This window comes from Petaurus breviceps, unplaced genomic scaffold, assembly GCF_028583685.1.
Source record: "Petaurus breviceps papuanus isolate PSGF00001 unplaced genomic scaffold, PetGlider_PUasm1.0 115, whole genome shotgun sequence".
NCBI classification, from domain to species: domain Eukaryota; kingdom Metazoa; phylum Chordata; class Mammalia; order Diprotodontia; family Petauridae; genus Petaurus; species Petaurus breviceps.
The window spans coordinates 3,536,283-3,550,252 of NW_027185612.1; the positions used below are offsets into that span (position 1 = coordinate 3,536,283).

The 13,970-nt window shown below is 33.8% G+C and overlaps 1 protein-coding gene across 3 annotated transcripts in view; it reads left to right on the forward strand.

Moving 5' to 3' along the window:
- Positions 1 to 13,970, forward strand: part of LOC138158179 (polypeptide N-acetylgalactosaminyltransferase 11) — a 71,117-nt gene that overhangs the window by 13,207 nt on the left and 43,940 nt on the right. The window contains exon 1 of one of the 3 annotated variants that reach the window (XM_069084272.1): positions 4,222 to 4,303. The exons of the other annotated variants lie outside the window; for them this stretch is intronic. The gene's annotated coding sequence lies outside the window, so the exon portion shown is untranslated. Of the gene's footprint in view, positions 1 to 4,221; positions 4,304 to 13,970 lie in introns of those variants that run through there. 3 annotated transcript variants of the gene reach the window in all.

Below are 13,970 nucleotides of genomic sequence, written 5' to 3' on the forward strand. Positions count from 1 at the left end.
AAAGGAGATTTATAATAAAATTCCATAGAGGGAACTCCTAAATCTATGAGATTACAGATCCATTTGAGTATGAAATCATATTTTTAATATATTAGATATTAGCATAATGTAAAGCTTGCTTAATCTAACATAGCAATTATATTTTATATATCTGATTTTCTAAACCTAGTCTTGACTGTAGCCTGTAAGTTTTCAGTGGGGCTTAAATCAGGCGAATTCCTGGCCATTGAAGTTTAGATTTTTCACCCTTTCATGATGTGTGTCATGGTGCAAGGCTGTGTAGCAATATTCTGTCTCCATTTGGGAATTTCTGTAATTCTAGAACAGTTCTGCTTCTTAGTGTATTTGTGTGTGTGTGTGTGTGTGTGTGTGTGTGTTAACATTCATCATTCTTTTAATGGGGTCAAGATTTCTTGGCCTGCTGGAAGTAAAAAAAAATCCCATAAAACTTTTTCCCCCTCTCTGGATGTTTTATAGTCTGATGAAGATATCTGCATCTCACAGGATCACCTGGACTTCTTTTATCAATGTTTTGGTACAGTTTTGAATGAAAAAGCAAGTTTTATCAGTAAGAATTACCTTCTGACAATCTTTAGTGTGGCATTCTTTATATTATCTTGCCCATGACACACATTTTTCTTCACAGCAAGTTATCAGCTTTTTAAAAAAATCAGCTGTTTTTTTTTTTTAAACTGTCCTCTCATTTTCTTTCCAACTTCAAGAAGTCTATACCATATGGTAGAGGAATCAGTAAGAACCCTTCTAGCTGCCAGGTCTTTGAGGTCTCTGCATATTTTTTGAGGCTTAATTAGGCTGTTTAGAGCAATGGTATTCAGTTCTTCTCTGCCACCCTTATTCACTTGTTTGGGGGGAGGTGCATTGGTGAATGAATCTTTTTTCACCGTGAGTTTGGATTATCCTTGAGATGCTTGACTTCCTTACACCAACAGGTGTTAACAGGTTTTTGAAGTATGCTGTTTAAGATTGATAACTTTTGCATGTTTCTTTAGAGCAATATTAAAATTAAAGTGAAGAGAGCAATGAAAGATGTTTATTTGTGTGGCAAGAAATCCAACTTTAAAATGACAGAGAAGGTGCAAAAATGACCTTAATTCATTTTCACATAGTCAGCCCAGTGTCAGTAGAAGCAAACATGCACAGTTATTGCTGTCATAAAATAAGACTATATAAAAATTTTTGTTTGTCCCAAATAATTCATACACCTCTATTTGTGGATACACACACATATAAATATATAATATGCATGCATACACATTTGCATCAATTCCTATAACTCTTATTAGGCTTTTCTGAATTGTTTCTGTTCACAGTACTATTTTATTATATCCAGGAACCACCATACTTAGTTCATGTATCCTCCACTCTTTCCTACTCCCATGCATTCTTTATTCTGGGGGTAGGCTTTGAACCTTGCTCTTTCTGACTCTGAGGCCATCTCTATCACACTTTCTACTACCCTGCCTCTCAACAAATATTTTCTTCTTTTTTTTTTTGGAAGGGGGAAGGCAAAGCAGTTGGAGTTAAGTGACTTCCCCAAGGTCACACAGCTAGTAAGTGCGTCAAGTGTATGAGGCTGGATTCAACAAATACTTATATGATAAATGTTATCTCCATGTCACTAAAAGGTAAAAACAAAATACAACATACGACTCATTTATGTTCCAGTGAGTTTGTTGAAGAATATAGGTTACTGGAAGCCAGATTTTGTTTGTATCGTGACTGCAGAGAGCATGTAACCTACTGGGACCTCCAGATTTGACATACACTCCTCTAGACCTCTTGAGTTGCCTGACCCACTGCTGGTCTTCCTCTTACCTAGAAGAACATTAGAATTTATTTCCAATTCTAATTTCCAAACTTCCAGCTAAGTCTTTGGCAACAGTGTGATTTGAGGCTAGGTCACTCTGTTTATATAGAAACAAGGTCTTTGCTTCTGATATCACTCCTTGTCAATAAAGCAGTACTTTTCTAGAGTTCTTGAACTTGTAAGAGCACTAATTAGCCAGGGTATGTGTGCTAAATGCCAGTTGGCCAGGAAACTCATTCTTGAACTTCTAGACAGTTTTATTTTTATATGTTTGATTATTCTGTGGAGTAACTCAGCCTTGATACATGTACAAGACCCTTAGGCAGTTTCATAGATAAGCATCTGTTGACTTTGGGGTGTGGGGTCGAATGAGGGGGGAAAGTAGTCTGTAGTAGAGTGTTTCTTGAGTTATCTCAAGAATGATATAGTCACTGACATTGAGGAGTGAAGTTTATCTTAGAGTGGGGGCAGTGTAATCAGCTAGTGTACTACTAAGACTGGCCTTGAGAGAATCTACTTTTATCTTAATGTGTGGGCAAGGACATTTGCAGAAGTTCTAAGTACAAAAAAAAAAAAAACAAAAAAAATGAACTTTGAGATTTTGGCATGCAAATCAATGAAGCTTCAAGGAATTATACTTTAAAGAAAGCTATTAACCCTTAACATACAACTGAAAAAAGATTACAATAAACCATCCTTAACATCAAAAATGAAAGAAGTTTCCCAAAATGAGGAGTTGCAAATGCAACCAAAGTAGACAATGACTAATTAAGTAATAATTCTAGTAATAATGCTGATTCGATCCTTATCTTAGCCTTATTTCTAAAGGCAGAAATTTATCTGTCAGTAGTGGAACCAGGAATGTGGGTCACAGAAGTAAAAATGAGGCCCTGTCTTAAAAAGGTAAAAAAAAGCTATTTAGGACATGTCTGCCCTCAAGGAGTTAATATTTTACTGTAAAGAATTAAAATGTGCTTCATGAGGTAGTGAGAAGCTTCCTCCTCACTTGGGGGTCTTGGGAATCTTAAAGAGAAGTCTAGGTAGCTCTTTGTTGGGGAGGTTGTAGAAGTGACTCTTTATGAATTGGGCTACCTCAAATATCCCTTGTGGCTTTTGAAATTCTATGGATTTCTGTTTGACTACGGGTTAAACAAGATGAGTTCTGAGACTTTTTAAAACTCTTTGAAGCTTCAGACTAAATAACTTACAGTTTGCTCAACCGTTTCTGATAGGACGTATTTTCCAGATTTCATCATTCTGATTGTTTTTCTTTAGAACTATACCCATCTGTCAATATAACATTAAAATGTTGCACCCCTGTATACAGAGAAGGTGAATGACAAGAAGACTCCAATATATGCCAAAATGCAACACCTTAAAATTTTTAATTGATTCCTGTTGTTTGATTAGCATCTTTATTTCTGAACATATCCCTTTCTGTCTCCTATCAGCTGGTGGAACAGTTGAGAGAGCTATGCCTGGAGTCAAGAAGACTTGATGTTAAGGGCATTTGTCCTTAAACACTTACTAGCTGTGTGGCTTTGGCCAAATCACTTGAGGATACCAGTAGCACCCATATCCCGGGATTGTGAAGATCAAATAATATCTATAAAAGTGCTTAACACAGTGCTGGTCACAGTATATGTAAATTCTTATTCCCTTCCGCCTATTTAGCAAGTTATTTTTAATTTTAAGAGAGGCAGTTTCAGCAAAGCTAACCAACAAACACATCAGTTGAGTCTAACAGTTTATTTACTATGCCACACCCATAATGGGGACTGGTGCATGACGGGAGCAAGGTACATTTGGGACAAACTTGATCATTATTGATTTACATAGATCTCAGTTTTAGGGTTGTTGGGGGTTTTTTGCACTATTTGCGGTAATATTATGTATATTGTTTTCCTGGTTCTTCACTTCATAACGACCCACTTTATCATAGCAAAAAACTAAACCAAACAGAGTGTGTTAGTGTATGTGTGTTTGGAGGATGGATCTTTGATTGAGAAATCGCTGAATCAAGTTGTGGTATATGAATAAATGGAATCTTGTTGCATTGTAAGTAATAGAAAGCATGAAGAATTCAGAGAAACTTGGGAGTTGGTTCAGAGTATAGGAAGCAGATCTGGATAAACAGTATGTATAATAACTCTGAGAATGAAAACAAAAACATTAATCTTCCTAAAACCATAACCTCCTTAACTTGTAAAATACTGGCTCTGGCTATATTTTCTTAGGTTTTCCAGAGCAGGAGAGGTATGAGAAGAAAGTAGTTTCTTTTGTCATCACCTGAGATTTCACAGGGAGGAGGAGCAGTGCACTGTTAGAAATCAACTCTTAGCTTCCACTCATGATTTCAAGTGGGCTCAAGTCCTAATGAATAGCTTACTGTTTGACTGCAAGAGCTGAAGAATGATTGAAGGAGAGTTTGATACACAGAGGATACTTAAGAAAAAGCAACTCTAAGCATAAAAGGTAAATAACTAAACTTAAAAATTAGATATTTTAAACTTAAATTTGAAAAGACTTTTTTTTACTCAAAAGGAAAATGCTGATCCAGATGCAAATGTTTATACCAAGTGCTCACTAGAACAGTAGCGTTTCACTAGTTTTGTAGTAAAAGATATAAAATAGAGGCATATCAGAACTTTAGTTAAACTAAACTCTTGATTCATGAGGGAAGTATGCTTGATTTAGAACAGGAGTTCTACCTATGTTCTACAGCTCCCCTACTCTAATGGGTGATTAGGGAGATTTCAGGGGATTTGTGAACTTGGGTAAGAAAAAAAAGTCTTTAATTTCATTAATTTCTATCTGAAATTTAGCATTTGCTTCAATGATTTAAAAACATTATTCTGAGAAGGGATCTATAAACTTTACCAGATTGACATAGGGAGTCTGTACATGACTTTAAAAAAGCTAAGAACCCCTGTTGTGTAGAGTTTGCTTTAAGAGTTATCTGTTGAATGTAAAAGTCTCATTTAGAAGATTTTCTTGTTAATTAAATGCCAAAGAAAAGTCTTTGGCAAATGAGTGGAACTACAAAACATTTTAATTATCAGGTTTTAAAACTCATTCTGTTACCCTTATGCTCTTTGATATGGAAATATATTTTTTTTCATTTCCTAGGGGAAAAAAACCCCATCATCTCTTAAATCTTGCAATACATTTTTAAAAATGCAGTCCTGTATAAATTAGTGTTTGTATTTTCAATTGAATAAATTATTGAGTGACTGCTGGTTGTAATGTAAATAATTGAAGCAGATTTGAAGTTAAATAGAAAACACTATTGATTATATGGAGAGAGTTTGAAAACAACAGGAGAGGAAAGAACCTAATGAGGTGTAATTTGTTTTTGTAACTTTTTTGGTTAAATAGTTTCTTGTTAAGAAAGATGTTGGAATTTCATGAACAGCTTAGAGAAATACAATAATATAGGAAATAATAAAGTAACTAACTGAAGGCCTGGTGTGTATTAATTCTCAGAATGATTGTACTCCATATCCAGAGTTCCCTGGGTAATAACATTATGTTATTGAATTACTTTATGAAATTCATCAAAATCTCCAGTTTTTTTCTTTTCTGATCTGAATTGATGTGGACATTTAAACTGAGTAGGAGCCCATAGGATTTGTTACCTTGTCTTTGAAGTAGTTTAGATAAAAACCACTTTTTAAAAAATAATAATACTTAGTTCTGACAATGGCAATAGCAATTATGCAATTTTTATATTCTCTTATTTTTAGCAAAATGAAGTAAATTGTGTTACTAATTTGGTGTTCTTATCTTTTCATACACTAAGATTTGATAATTTAAGTAATAGTGTTGGTATCTTAAAACAGTAATTGTGTATATTCTTGTACAAGGTATTTCCTGGTTTCCTGAATTAATATAGTAATGTGGTTTATTTCCCAAAGCTGACCCCTTGTCAGTTGGGCATGTATTTTGCGAGTGGTTTTTCCCCCTGGTAGTAGGGATGAATTCAAGGTTTTCCATCTACTTTAGCCTTTGGAAGATTTACAAAATTGCTGACTGCAGAGGGCTATAGTCTGATTATGGGAGAGCAAAGTCAGTTGGCCCACATAGGAGTTGAACCTGTGACCTTGTCTTCATTAGCATGCGGCACTGCTCTAACTGAGCTAACTAGATACTTTTTTGAAGTTAAGCACTGTTTCTTTTATACTCCTTAAAGTCTATAGTTTTTCATTGCTTTTATGTTTATTTAAAATTACACTCTTGTTAGCATAGTTACTCTCTCTGTTACTCTCTCTGTTAACATAGTTACTCTCTCTGTTAGCATAGAAAAGGTTTTTCAATGAGATACCTTATTGTCAGATTTTTTTTCTGAATGAAGTAGAAACATGTAGCAATAAACAAGGATTTAATAAATGCCTGCTAGGTGCCAGGTACTGTGTAATATCAGGAATAGCAGTATATTCCAGGAATTGATGAGGAATTATCTTACGAAAATATCATTAAACACTAAGTTAAATAATGTTAGATTTATCAAGAAACCCAAAATATAGATCATGATGTAAATGTTAACATTTAAGAAGATTGTACATTTAATAATAGAAAATAGCCTGCTAGCTTGCCATTCCCCATAGGCAGACCCACTAACCAGTGGTCTAGAAATTGCACAAGACATCATTTATAGAGATAGATTTTTAGGTATTAAATATATATGTCCTTCACTTAATTCTATCCTTCCGTTAGACTGGTCCTTAGTTCTCTTGTCCTTTGAAGTTGAAAGTTGTAAAAAATGTAGTTCTTCTTGAATTTTTTAGGATTGCCTGTTAACCTTATGTCCAGCTAGGCTCTGAGCTTTATAGCTTATGAGTTCTGCTTCTTAAAGGAAAATAGCAAGCAGCAACCTGTCTTCTGTGGTATGAATTATTTCACATAGTTTGTGAAGTTTTAAAATTTCTTCTGAAATGCTATCAAGTTCATTATTAAAGAAGCCTTATTTTCTAAAGGTTTCATTAATTGTGGCATCTTTGTAGACTTTGGTACATCAATTATTTGTACCAGCTACTTGTGTCATCCTTGAACACAACAAACCACACACACACGTGCGCACGCGCACACACAAACACACACACACAAATATATATATTCATACATATGTATTTATTTATCCCATATAAATTATTTGCTCCCCCTGCAATTTTCACTCAAGAATTCGGTATAAGTTTTAGGGACTACATGAGACTAAATTTCTGGTCAAACTGAGAAGAGTTCTATAATTTGTCATAATTATTAACAGTTTTCAGAAGTTATAACTTGTTAGCGTTACTATTATTTGCTATATGTTATGTGGAACAGGAGGGAAGTATAAATATTAGATTACACATTCTTCATGAGGAATCAAAATACTTGGTGTTTATGTAATTGCTAGCATTACATAGAAATTGCTATGTTTTTCTGATGCCATTGAAAATATGATGTGGTTAACAATTTTTCTCTGCCCAAAATGAGTATCGTTTAACTTAATACCATAACCAATCTTTGTTGGATGTTGCTTGAAAAAGTTTCTTTAGAATTTGTTAACTATCAAATAATTTACTTACTTATTATTGACATAAGAATAAACATGTATTTTGATTGAAATATGCAATTATCGGTGAAATACCCAAATGGTGAATTTAAGAGAAATTTGTTTAAAGATAGTGAATTTACTTAATGACATTGTAAACAAAAAATTTAGTAATTTTATGTTTTGGGGAAGGGAGAAAGGAAAGTTTACAGTTCCCACTGCCAGTTGCTACATCGATTGTAGAATGTTACTTTTATCTGCAAATGGTAGGCTTTCATGGGAACTTACATTAGAATTTTTTGACTGATCTATGGGCTGCTTCTTTAACTGGGAAGAGAAATATCTATATGCAGATTAAAAGAAACCGGTGTTATTAGTAATGTATCCAGATGAAGGAAAAAAAATCTCCCCCCCTTTTTTTTAAGTTATTGGGAGATTATACCAAAGGGTTTCAGTTGATTTCTTTGTCTGAAAACTGTCTCTTTATATCCTTTGACCATTTGTCATTCAAGGAATTACTTATGACTTGTATTCTTATAAACAGTTATCTACATATTTGAGAAATGAGCCATTTATCAGAGAGATTTTCTGTAAAATTTCCCCCCCAGTGTTTTGTTTTTCTTCTAATCTTGGTTGCATTGGTTTTGTTTATGTACAACCTTTTTAATTTAATATAATCAAAATTATCCATTTTACATCTTGGAATGCTCTCCTTCTCTTGGTCATAAATTCTTCCTCTCTCCATAGATCTGACAGGTAAACTGTTCCTTGCTCTCCTAATTTATTTATGGTATCACCCTTTATGTTTAAATCATGTATCTGTTTTTACTTTATCTTGGTGAACAGTGTGAGATGGTGATCTGTACCCAGTTTTTGTCATACTGTTTTCTGTTTTCCCAGCAGTTTTTTTTTTTTAAAGCAATTGGGGTTAAGTAACTTGCTCAAGGTTACATGGCCAGGTGTTTCTGGGTGGTTGCTAAGTGTCTGAGCTCGGGATTCGATCTCTAGGTCATTCCAACACTGGAGCTGGTGCTCTTACTCGCTGTGCTACCTGGCCGCCCCTTCCCAGCAGTTTTTGTCAAATAATGAGTTCTTGTCCCAAAAGTTTAGGTCTTTGGGTTTACCAAGCATTAAGTTACTATGATCATTTAGTACTGTATATTAGGTACCTAATCTATTCTACTGATCCACCTATATTTCTTAACTAGTACCAGATTGTTTTGATGATTATAGTTTTTTTTTTAATACAGTTTGAGATCTAGCATAGGTAGGCTGCCTTCACATTTAAAAAAAAATTTATTTCCCTTGATATTCTTGACCTTTTGTTCTTCCAGATGAATTTTGTTATGATTTTCCTAGCACTATAAAATTTTTTTGGTAGTTTGATTGTTATGGCACTGAATATGTAAATTAACTTGGGTAGTATTGTCATTTTTTAAAAATTTGGCTTGGCCTACCTGTGAGCAATTGATATTTCTCCAGTTATTGAGACATGTCTTTTATTTGTGTGAAAAGTGTTTTGTAGTTGTGTTCATATAATACCTGGATTTTTCTTGGCAGGTAGATTTGCAACTATTTATATTGTCTACAGTTATTTTAAATGGAATTTCTCTATCTCTTGCTGCTAGATTTTGTTGGTAAAATATAAAATACTTATGTGCCCTTTTTTATATTCTGAAACTTTGTTAACATTGTTAATTATTTCAGCTAGTTTTTAGTTGATTCTCCAGGATTGTTTAAATATATCATACTGTCATGTGCAGAGAGTGATAGTTTCATTTTCTCATTGCTAATTCTTTCAGTTTTTTTCTTCTCTTATTGCCATAGCCAACATTCCTAGTACAATGTTGAATATTAGTGGTGACAATGGGCATCCATGCTTCACCCCTGATCTTATTGGAAAGGCTTCTAACTTAATATCATTATAGATAGTGCTTGCTGATGGTTTTAGATAGATACTACTTATTATTTTAAGGACAGATCCATTTATTCCTATGCTTTCTAGTGTTTTTAATAGGAATTAGTTTTGTATTTTGTCAAAAGCTTTTCCTAGCTTTTATTTATTTATTTATTTATTTTTGCTTTTGGAGGCAGTCAGGGTTAAGTGACTTGCCCAGGGTGACACAGCTAGTTAATGTCTAAAGCCAGATATGAACTCAGGCCTTCCTAACTTCAGGGCTGGTGCTCTATCCACTGCGCCACCTAGCTGCCCCTCACAAACAATATTTTAAAATAAAAAGAATTTAAAAAAGCAAACTCAAATCAGTACATTAAAAAAGTCTGAATATACATGTACAATGTTGTGTATCTGTGGACCTCCTTCTACCAAGGTGTGGGCTGGAGTTATTTTTTTCCATATCTCTTGTTTGGGACCATGCTTTTCTATGTAACATTCCGCTATTGATTAATTTGTGGTTTTTCTTTCTGTTTACATGGTTGTAGTCTTTATGTGTCTGGTTTTCTTGTCTCTGTTTACTTCACTTTGCATCAGTCTATTTCTTTCCATGCTTTTCTGTATTTATCATATTTGTTACTTTTTACAGTACAATACATCTGTGTAACACATTTTACAGTTACAGAAACTTTTTACAGTTTCAGTACATCTGTGTAACACATTTTATTTAGCCATACTCCAAATAGTGAGCAGCTACTTTGCTAATATCTGCTAAGTTGTGAAAAGATAGGCAGCATGGTGTAGCCTATAGAAAATGCCTAAAGCCATGACAATGTGGGCTCAAGTTCTGCTTCTGACACATACTGTCTATCCCTGGGTAACTCATTGAGCCTCTCAGTGTTCTAGGTAACTATAAGACAGAGGTTCTTAACTTGAGGCTTATGAACTTGTTTTAAAGATATTTTGATAACTATATTTCAATATAATTGGTTTCTTTTGTATCTTATGTATTTTATTTGATGCATTTAAAAATATTCTTCTGAGAAGAGGTCCATAAACTTCACCAGATTGCCAAAGGGGTCCTGACACAAAAAAGGTTAAAAATTGCAGAGAAGGGGCCAACCTGTAGTGGAAGAGTTAATTTCCTTATCTACAAGTTCCCTGTACCAGTGAAATCATATGTCCAGAATTTAGCTCCTAAAATATAGTGACTTTATATTTAACTTGTATTATGTATTTGAAATTTATTGTGATATGTGATTTAAGATGCTAGTTTAAAGTTTAAACTTTAAAAATAATTTTTCACCTGACTCCTGTTGAGTTTTCCTAGTAATTCTTGTTGAATAAAGAATTATTTCCTTTGTACTTTACTTTGTTGGGTTTATTGAAGACTAAATCATTGTACATGTTTTTTTTTTTTTTTTGGTGAGGCTTGCTAATTAAATAAATCCCACTAATAAAATTATCTTGTTTTTTTAAAAAATACAGTGCCAGCTAATTTTGATAATTACTATTTGTAATGTAATTTGACCTCTGCTGGGAAATAAGATATACAGGCACTGGGGTATAGAAATCCATCTTGCCCTATTAGAAAGTTAGGCGAGGGATGGGGGAGGATGTAAGAGAAAGCAGATTGGGGAAATGGATATTTAGTAGGCTTGCTATTTTGGGGTGGGGGCTAGGGGAATGACAGGGAGAAAAAATTTCCAACTCAAAATCTTGTGGAAATGAATGTTGTAAACTAAAAATAAATAGAAATTGAAATTTTTAAAACATATATATAATTTGACCTCTAGTAATGGCAAATCCCTCTATTCTCACTTTCCCCCATTATTTTTAGATACTCTCAATCTTTCATTCTTCCATGTGAATTTATTGTTTTGTCTAATCTTATAAACTATTCCCTTGGTTATTTGGTATAATGTTAAATTTGTGTACTTAGTTATATTAGTGCAGCCTAATCATGAATATTGAATACTTTTTAAAAAAATTTCTTCCTTTATTTCTATGAAATGGCTTTGTAATTGTATCTGCATCTTGTATATGTCTCTTGGTTAGTTAACTCCCAGAGAGTTAATAGATGCTATTTTTAATGTCATTTATCTTTCTTTTCTTTCTGGTTTCTGTTAGCAATATACAGAAATGCAAATGAGCTTGTGGTTTTATTTTGTATCTTACTTTACTGAAGCAATTGTCTTGCTTAATTTTCTCATTGATTCTCTAGGGTTTTCTAAGTAAGATCATATATGGAAATAGAGATAGTCTTCACTCCTTCTTTGTAATAAGATCATTCCCTTAATTTATTTTTCTTGTTACTACAATTAGGATTTTAATACTATGTAAAGTGCTATTTGTGACAATATATATCATTGCCTGATATTATTGGGAAAGCTTCCAGTGATTCTTCATTATGAATAATGGTAGTTTTTGGTTTTAGATAAAAGTTTTTAATGATGTTAAGGAAAAATTCTTTCAGTTTTATGATTTTTAGTGATTTTAATTGAAATGAGTGCCATGTTTTATTGAAGGCTTTATCTACCTCTAATCATTTAGTTTCTAAGTTTTTTTGGGGGGAGCACTTATGTTATTTTTTTTCATGTTCCCACTTTTCCCATTAGTGTTTATCCTTTCATTCCTGCTATGTTTAACTTAATTATGATGAATAATTGCTAGTATCTTATAATGATATTATATCAATGTTCATTAGTGATAGTGGGCTAAGTTTTATTGCTTCCTGATTTGGGAATCAAGTCCATATTTGTCTCATGGAAAGTATTTGTTAGAATGCCATTTTTTCTTTATTTTTAAAAATGGTATCAGTATTTTAAGTGTGTGATACAACTCTCTAATAGATCTGAATCATAGAATCTCAGAACTTAAAGGGACTTCAGAGGCCATATGTTCCAGCCCATACATGCAGATTGAGAATCCTCTTTACCGAAGTCTGGTCATAGAGATTTTGCTTGAAAATTATACTTGTTACCCTTCTGCTAGATAGTATTCTCATCTCTTTCCCATTTAGACCCCTTGATGAACCAGTTCAGCTACACTATCTTTTTCTTTTGAATCCTTTGCCTCTTTATCATATCAAAGCTCTTTCCCTTCTAAATCCCAGCCTTGGATCACTCTCGTCATCCTCTGCCTTCGCTCTTACACATGTCCTGCTCAATGAAGCTGGAGTAAATCAAGAAGCCATATCACATACCTCACCCCCCATTCAGTAAACTCCAGTGGCTTCCCATCACCTATAGGATCAAATATAAAACCCTCTGGCATTCAAAACCCTTCACAACCTTATCCCTTCCCACCTTTCTAGTCTTCTTATACCTTAGTCTCTCCACCCTCTTCACCACCCCCCCACGTACTTTGTGATGTACAAAAGCCCCCTGATTTTCTTGCTGTGACTCACAGAAGACAATCTGTCTCCAGGATGGGAATTTTTGCTGACTATCATGATGTGTGGAATATTCTCCCTCTTCACCTCTACCTCTTGACTTTCCTTCAAGTCCCACCTTCTATAGGAAACCCTCTAGTGCCTTCCCTCTGCTGATTATTTCCAATTTATCTTGTATTTAGTTTGATTGGACTTAGTTGTTTTCATATTCTTTCCCCATTGCCCCCACCCTGGTCTCATTGGACTGTGAGCTCCTTGAGAGCAGGGACTGCCCTTAGCCTTTTTTTTGTAACTTAGTACAGGTCTGGTACAGAATAGCTATTAAATGCTTATTGACTGACAGTTTATTAGTCTTTCCTAAAATGTGGTTCTCAGAATTATGCACAGGACTTAAGAATTGCTACGACTGGGGAAATATCACCTTTTTAATGTCCTAATGTAATCTAAGATCACATTAGCTTGTGTGTGTAGTAGCTTGTGTGTATGTGTGTTGGGATTTTATTTTTTGCAGTTATATCATGTACTTAACTAATTTAGCCTTATGTTTATTAAATCCTCCAGATGATTTTGATATAAAATGTTTTCTAGTCATGTCTCCCATGTCTTGTACTAGTGAGGTTGATTTTTGAACCTTAGCATACTTTATTCCTATTAATTTTTATCATAGATTGAGCACATTGTTTTAGCTTGGCAAAATTATAGATTTGGCTAAATATTCTGGCTTGTTGAGATCTTGACTGTCATCCAACATGTTAGCTATCCTTTCTAGCTTTGAGTCATCTGCAAATTTGATAAACATGTCTTGTATCCTTAATTTATGTCCATGAAAAACATATTAAAGAGTACAGTGCCAAAATACCTGTGTACTCCACTAAAAACCTCTTTTCAGGGTAGACTCCAACCATGAATGACTACTTATTAGTTATTCATTAATGGTTAGCCATTAAGCTAGTTTAATTTTTAATTTTTTTCAATTAATTATTTTTTAGCATTCATTTTCTAAAATTTTGAATTCCAAATTCTCTCCTTCCCTTCAGCCCCTCTCCTACCTATTGAGCAGGCAAGCAATATCATCACTTATTCTTGTGAAGCCATGCAAAGCATATTTCCATATTAGCCATGTTGCAAAAAGCAAAAAAGTAGGAAAAATAAAGAAAGTTTAAAAATATGTTTTAATCTGCACTCAACAGCTAATAAATTCATTTTCTGGAGTTAGATAGCATTTTTCATCATGGGTCCTTTTGAATTGTCTTGGACCATTGTCTTGATAAGAGCAGCTAAGTATTTCACAGTTGATCATTCTTATAGTATTGCTATT